The 8,180-nt window shown below is 43.1% G+C and overlaps 1 non-coding gene across 1 annotated transcript; it reads left to right on the forward strand.

Moving 5' to 3' along the window:
• The first annotated feature begins 7,753 nt into the window (after window positions 1-7,753).
• LOC149459151 (U6 spliceosomal RNA) lies at window positions 7,754-7,858 on the forward strand. Its single transcript, XR_016313343.1, has one exon. It is a non-coding gene; the product is annotated as a U6 spliceosomal RNA (small nuclear RNA).
• Window positions 7,859-8,180: the final 322 nt, after the last annotated feature.

Below are 8,180 nucleotides of genomic sequence, written 5' to 3' on the forward strand. Positions count from 1 at the left end.
ATAATTTAATAAATAATCATAAAAAATAATAATATAATAATAATAAATTTAATTCAATAATATAATCAAACCAAAAACACTGAAATTTGAAATACAGAGGCAAATTCGCACATCGCTGAGCAAAGTCGCAAAATCGTTTTCAGTGTCTGATGAGGAATTTCCCCCACGAATCATTATCACTCAATTCTGCAAGTGGTTCTGATTTACTATCGCTGTTCTCTAGCCGGTCTAAAACCGATTTTGACCTAAAGGGACGCTTTTTGGACGCCATGGACTTTTCTAAGTTTCCAGGCAGAAAGAACATTCAAAATGCAGGCAGGGCACAGGACAAAGCAGTAGGGACAAAATTTATGTGAAATGGGTTGAAATAGCAATGACAGCAAAAATGACATTTTTTAAAAAATTCAAATTTCCCGCCGGTTCCGGCGCCCGTACGTCCCGAATTCACAGGGACCGGAACACAGAAGCCGGATGCCGGCATCGGCCGGAGGAGATGGCCGGGGACGCTGGAGGGGACAGAACGCGGGAGCAAAGGACAAGGTAAGTGCTGCAGGGACCCCCAGAGCAACGCCGCATGGTAAGCCCGAGTGTAGCTCGGGGTTACCGCTCTTGGTATAGAAATTTTACCCCGAGCTACACTCGGGATTACCGCTAAGGAGGTTAATCCACTTCTGCCCCCTGGAGCTGTCCCTAGCAGTACTTCTGTTTCACCAGTAGATGTCCTCAGTCTTCCAGGTTGAATGACAGCCAGCATCATTCAGTCCACTTCTTCTGAGCCTAGGCAGTCATGGACCCACCTCCATTTATGACTGGACAGTGAAAGGAGATGCAGCACACTGATGAAGCCATCTCTCTATCTCTCTGCTCTCTCCTCCTACCAGCAGGCTCTGCTGTTCAAATGTCTGAGCATTTCCACAGCCATTACAAATAATCCCCACAGCATGTATAATATTTTTATTTCATATGTCAACGTCAGCCATAATGCAGTATTTTCCTCACTGAGGTATTTCAGGAAAATACGGTATTTCAGGAAAATACTGCTTTACGGACACTAGATGGAGCTAGTGTTCATAAGGAAAAAAAACATATTTTACACATTATGGGGATTTTTTTTTCCTAAATTGGTCCTTTTTTTTGCCTTTTATCTAATTTATAGATTCTATAATATTATATGATTCTGTGAAGTGTCGTTCGACTAGAACTTTACGTGTTTGGCCACCATAACAGCTCTTCTATGCGCTACTTGTTCTCTGTTGTTTTTGGTCACAAGGGGTTAAAATCTCATATTCATGTTGGAGTGGAGCAAATCTCTTAAGACCGGCTGGAGAAGACACCCCGGCAAAGTCATCTTAGGTGTAAAGATTTCTCAGCGCGCTCCGCGTCATACAGCTGGGATGGGGTCTAATCTGGGGATTTGCTCTATCCAATATTTCGGATACCTGGCTGCGATTCTTGCTGGAACAGGAAGGGATTATTTAGCCTCTCTCTATGCCGAGGTTGGATCTGTAATTACAATGTAACAGCTGAACAGGTATAAAAACCGAGAATTCCACTGAGGGCTCTGCTACTGGATTCAGCTGTCCACGTCTCCTGCACTGACTTCAATTTAATAATTTAATGCTCCATTTTAGAGAAAGTTTTCCGAACACCTTTAAGAACTTTTCCTATGAAAATTGCCACATGACATGAACCCATCATCCATTTAGAATGTTAAAATATTACATTCTTAAGTCCCTTATGCAGAAATTTGAACTTTTGGAAAGAAAGCTCAGCGACCACAAAGGACGAGAGATTTTCTTTTTCTCTACTACATGGCCAGGAGGATTATGGAAAACACATAGTTCAGGAGGTGACAGGAAAGGGGTAGAAAAAAGCTGCTGTGCCTTAACCACTTGACAGAGGATTTACCCCCCTTAATGACCAGGCCTCTTTTTGCTACTCGTCGCTGCACTAATTCAACTGATAATTGCGCGGTCATGCAACGCTGCACCCAAATGAAATTTACGTCCTTTTTTCACACAAATAGAGCTTTCTTTCGGTGGTATTTGATCACCTGCGCGCTTTTTATTTTTCACGCTATAAACAAAAAAAGGCCAAAAATTTGGAAGAAAAACAATATTTTTTACTTTCAGCTATAAAAAATATATAGTAAACTCAAAGTTGGTTATAAATTTAGGCCAAAATGTATTCTGCTCCATGTTTTTGGTAAAAAAAATCCCAATAAGTGTATATTGATTGCTTTTTGTGGAAGTTATAGCGTCTACAAACTATGGTATAAATACTGCAATTTACGCCATTTTTTTGCTATACAGCGCTGCGCTAGTTTAACGGACAATTGCGCGGTCATGCAAAACGGTACATAAATGAAATTTACATCCTTTTTTTTCCCACAAATTGGGCTTTCTTTTGGTGGTATTTCATTGCCTGTGCGATTTTTATTTTTTGCGCTATAAAAAAAAAGGCTGCCAATTTTGAGGAAAAAAAACAATATTTTGGACTTTTTGCTATAAAACATGTCCAGTAAAAAAAAATTTAAAAATCAAATTTAGTCATAAATTTCTGCCAAAATGCATTCTGCAACATGTCTTTGCTAAAAAAAAAACCCAATACGTGTAAATTAATTGGTTTACGTGAAAGTTATAGTGTTTACAAATGGCGGGAAAGATACTGAGATTTTTAGTTTTTTTTTATACTAATAATGGCGGCAATCAGCGACTTATGGCGGCGATCAGTGACTTATGACGGCGATCAGCGACTTTTGGCGGGACTACGGGACTGCGGCGGACATTCTGACATTGGGGGGTACTGACTTGGGCTAACTGACATCCCCAGTGACACCAATACAGTGATCAGTGCAAAAAAAAAAAAACACTGACACTGTACTAATGGCACTGGGGAGGAAGGGGTTAAGTTTATTATTCAGGGAAAGGGTTAACTGTGTGAGGGGGGTGTTTTAATAGGGGGCGGGGGTGTGTATTGCAGGGAACACCGCTGATCGGGAGAGAGAAACTCTTCTGTCCCAATAAGCGTGTCCTGGAGCTATCAGGGAACTAACAGAAAGCACAGCTACTGCAGCTGTGCTCTCTGTCAGCGATTGCCGCCGATCGCCAGGACATAGCCGGTAACGACCGGCTGTGACCCGGCGACTGACATCCGCGGCTGTGATCGGCGGGACAGGTAGGGCGGCGGCGCGCCTCACGCACGCCCCCTACCTGTTTTTAAAACGTGCTTTTGCCCAGCCGTGCCGCCCAGCCGCCGTATTTCTACAGTGGCTGGGCGGCATGTGGTTAAGAAGGTAATTGGAAAGTTATGTATTTACTGGTAAAATGATTTGAATATACAGTATATATATATATCTATAGTAATGTGCAAAAGTTTTAGGCAGGTGCAGGGGCGGACTGAGCATTTGGAAACTCGGGCATTGCCCGAGGGCCTGGGGTCAGTAGTGGGCCCCATGAGATGCCCCTGGTACCTTTTCCATAGGCTTTTTTGAGTTTGGGCAAGGACACAGGGGTCCCATGATCCCCTATTGCCCAGGGGCCCCATGAGTTGTCATGATTGTCATCATTCCCTTTGACATCAGAAGATGTCCAGCAGTACACACACACAGCACAGCCATACCTATGATGTGGAAACAAGACTAAGTGACTCAACTATGCATGAATACATAGGAACTGGGGTTCAGAAAAATGGCAGCAGGTGCTCAGGACTGATGAGTCAAAATTTTAAATATTTGGCTGTAGCAAGAGGAAGTTTTTTCATGAAGGACTGGAGAGCTGTACAATAATGAGTATCTGCAGGCAACAGTGAAGCATAGTGGAGATTCATTGCAAGTTTGAGGCTGCATTTCTGCAAATGGAGTTGGAGATTTGGTCAGGATCAACGGTGTTCTCAATGCTGAGAAGTACAAGCAGATACTTATACGTCATGGCATACCATCAGGGAAGCATGTGATTGGCCCCAAATTTATTTTGCAGCAGGACAACAACCCCAAACATACAGCCAATGTCATTAAGAACTATGTTCAATCTAAAGGAGAACAAGTAGTCCTGGAAGCAGGGGCGGACTGACCATTTGGAAACTCGGGCACTGCCCGAGGGCCCGGGGTCAGTAGGGGGCCCCATGAGATGCCCCTGGTACCTTTTTCATAAAAAAAATCCCCTGCCAAAAGACAGCCAGTGGAAGTGTACAGTAAAAAACTTTTAGCAGGAATAGCTGGAACAATGTTTGTCTGGGGCAAAGTATAAGAGATGGACATGTATACGCTTTTCCCTTTTGGCAACGAGTAAGCCTTAGGTCCTTAGCCAAAGAAAGGTTGGTAATGAAGACCGTGCTGGGAACCTGTCCTAAAGCAACTATGTGAGTATTGCAGCATCTCACTGATAGCACCCCTCCTATGGCACCTGACTGATGGACAGTTCTAGAACTGTATTCAAATGTTTGAAGCTTCTTATGCCTTGCCTTGGGAATGTTGCACTGCCATATGTGTGAATTTTGTAGGTCCATGTCTTTGGGACCTTTATGTGAAAAACCAAGGGTGTACTTGGTCAGCAAAAATGTTTAGTTCACTATGTAACTCAAGTTTACATCCAACAAAAAAGTAGAAAGATGGGAATGCCTTTAAGTGATGTGCACCGGCAGGCAGTTGGGCACAGCAGTGAAGCCTTACAGTATGATGGATGGAAGTAGAATTGTTATTACACGTATGTTTAGCCTACAAATGGGGAAAACCTTGGACCTGGCAATTTGAGATTGAGGGGTGGTGGTCTTTAGATGACGTCATTTTGTTTTTAGGAAAAGGTGAAGGTGGTAATATTTGTTGGTATTTAATTGTAATTTGTGATTTGATAATGTAGCACTATTCCTTAGGAGTCGCTGAGTTTTGTGTCCCCCTGCAACTCTACACAACCAGGCAACATGCATTTTCTTCCACACTTTGCACACTGGAGTCAGTAAACAGTCCTTTTTTTGTTTTGTTGTTTTATTAAGGAGTTAGCAAATTTGATGGGATCTAGGAGTATACGGGATGCAACTGAAAACTTGAGGACAACTTAGGGCAACTGTGTACAAAAATGTGGACAAAAATAGTCTGTCCTCTAAGAGCATCCAAAGTTCTTCAGTGTACTTCCTCAGACCCCAGATGAATCCTCCTCTTCACTCAGCTGCCTGAGGGTATAGCTGGGCAAGGAGGCCCAAGAGCTGTAGTTCTAGAACAGTCCCAAATAAAGACTAGTTGGGTGTTACACCTGACCGCCTTCTCCCCTTATCTGGCTCAAGGGGCATAGGAGTACTCACTCTGTCTTTCGCTGTTTGCTTGGTGGGTTGATGGCTGCCTTCAGGCCTTATGCTGGGCTGGCTCCTTCCCTGCTTCACAGGCTGTCCTCCATTCTAGAATCCTGCTTGCAGGTGGGCTCTCTTCCCTAGGGCCCCCTCCCAGACTCCTCACTCCAGACTTCTTTTCAGCCCATCTTCCACCTGACACTTCCCTGACTGCTCACAGACTCTGTGATACTTAAGAGTTGTCTTGGTCACCATTCCCAGGCTCCTGCTAGGGGATTGGCCAAGGTCCCTCAAGCATGCAAATCTGAGCCTCCTCCCCTCCACTACCCCTCCTCTAGAAAGCTCTCAGGTTTCTGGAGAGGTGGGAGGGCTCCAGAAGCTCTGACCTTCAGAAACTCCCTAATGTGTCCTGAGGTGAACTCCTGCCTCACTCACAGGCTGACTCATCCCTGGCTGCTACACAGCCTCTGCCTAAAAAGAAAAAAACAAACCAGCCTAGCTGGCTAACCTGGAGGGTATTACAATAATAAAGTACAAACTTTTTAAAATTATTGATTGAAAGCTACATAATCCGCATTATTACCTTGCCTTCTTGTGGTCTTTGCCATAAGTACCTAAAAATGGTGGCCTTTAACAGGGGTAAGTTAGAGGCAGGGAACAAGATGGTACCTTCAGAACACAGTCCAAGACATCTAGGAACCCATGTCACATTGGCCCCAGGTGTGGACATGACTGTCCATAAATTGAATCTATAACCAAAGTAGTAATTGAATAGAAAAAGTGCGCGTACACCTATCTAGGCTGGGGCCTGGTAAGTGGTGCCTTTAAGTGTCTGTACTGTGGAACCAGCAGGATGAGATGAGGCTTCAGCTCACCTTCCATAAAAACCTGCTAAGCTGGAGGACTCCCTGTAGACCTGGTAACTGGCTTAACAACCCAGGCACTAGGAAGTCCTCCAACATATACAATGCAGGACTGCTATTTCTGCATTGTAGAGGATGAGGTCAGACCAGCAAGGCAATAGAAGGAAGTCTGCAGGAGAAAAAAGTAAGATTAGTAAACTGTATCACCTTATTCATCATCTTCTAAGCAAAAGGAACAGCTAACCCTTGCCATCAGGTGGGTCACGTTATTTTTGGCTGTCTCATTGGGAAGATTTCTCTTTACTTCGTGTCCTGGGGAAGTGAGAGGAAACCTTTCCAAAGTGAGGGGAATTCCTCTGTTAGTTTGCATAGGGATTGCGAGTAAACAGGCTTTTTTTCCAAGCCCAGCCACAAACGAGGGTAAATAGTTACCAAATTTGATGGTATCTAGGCAGACATAAATGTTTCTGCTACCTCTTAATAAATATTGTTCTGTAAGCAAATGTCGAACTTTACTGGTACCAGGGAACACACCACTTGTCTGAGTAAAATCAATATTTTATTACATTTCATAAAAGGTCCAGATTAACAAAAGTCTTTAAAAACAATCTAAGGTCATCATTCAGTTTTATAGATCATTCCTTCATCATAGTACACTCTTCAATTCCAAGTAATCCAGTTTTGATCTTTATATGAATTTTGGGATGTTGGTGCAAAGGACAGGCGATATTTTATTATAGATGATTGTTCTGTAAGCCCCAGATTACAAAGGGCTGGTCAGTAGACCTCTGTGTGCCACTTCACATTGGTCAGGCTGTTAAACAAGTCCGTAGATGTGCGCAGGTGCAGTCGGTGGCTTGCCCTATGAATGCTTTGAGCTCTATTAAAACTAAACCAGAAACTAAGCAAGGTTTTGTCAAAATACAGGAGACACACATTCTTGCTTAATATTTGATGTCAATTCTGTATTTTATCCTCATTTGAGTAGTAATCAGGCATTATAAAACACAAAGCCTCTGTGCAGGGGCTTCCTATGTACGGACCAGTCAATGCTGCTCTCTCGGTTTGTGCAGGGTGACAGGTCTTGTACCCTCTCCCTTGTAATTTCATGTATCAAACCAAGTGGAAGAACTGCTCCCCTTATTGTCATGGCTGGGCAATTCCACTTCTATGATTACATGGTTCTGCTCAGTTGCAAGTGACAAAAAAGGCCTTCTCTTGTGACTCACAAAACTCACTTTAACACAGGCATGGTTACTGGAGAGGAGCTCCTTCTTCTAGGACAAGCATCTGCAGTCCATATGCTGACTTCCTTCAGTTCCTTCTACAAACAAAACAGGAGTCCTTTATTCCAATGAACTCAGGCAGATCCCATGAGTGTAGAGTTCAGCACTCACTTTACCTTTTCCTAAGATAGAACGGACACCAGGCGTACAAACCCTTGCTGCCTAAAGAAAGCCCCCTCAGATGCTAAGAATGCCTCTCTCACTCCATCCTCCCAGCATGCAACAGAAGAATGTCCAGCCAAGTTTGGTTAAAGAACTTGAACGTTCCCAAAGAAAATAAGCAAAACAGACATTCCAGTGAGAAACGGTAAAACAATCAATATTGTGCTTGCTTCGGCAGCACACACTAAAATCGGAATGATACAGAGAAGATTAGCATGGCCCCTGTGCAAGGATGATACTCAAATTTGTGAAGCGTTCCATAACAAAGAATGAAAGAAAAAATGATCAATAACTCCTCCAACATGGTAGTAACACAATTCATGTAAATTAAGTGACTTGGTGCTCCCAAAAATTAAAATGCTTTCTTCTAATTCTCTCTCTTTTCCGGTCCTAAGAGTATTCTTCCCAAAGGGGTGCTCACAGCCCATTGAACAATATAATTTCCAGCTCATTTTACTGCACCCACCATACTACACACTCTGACTAATTGACACCTAGTTACATAGTTGGTAAGGTTGAAAAAAGACAATAGCCCATCCAGTTTAATCTATGTGTGTGTGTGTTCAGGTAAAAAATCATATCCCATATC

The sequence above is a fragment of the Staurois parvus genome, unplaced genomic scaffold, assembly GCF_062004578.1.
Source record: "Staurois parvus isolate SC_StPar_1 unplaced genomic scaffold, SC_StPar_1.0 ptg000272l, whole genome shotgun sequence".
Taxonomy (NCBI): Eukaryota; Metazoa; Chordata; class Amphibia; order Anura; family Ranidae; genus Staurois; species Staurois parvus.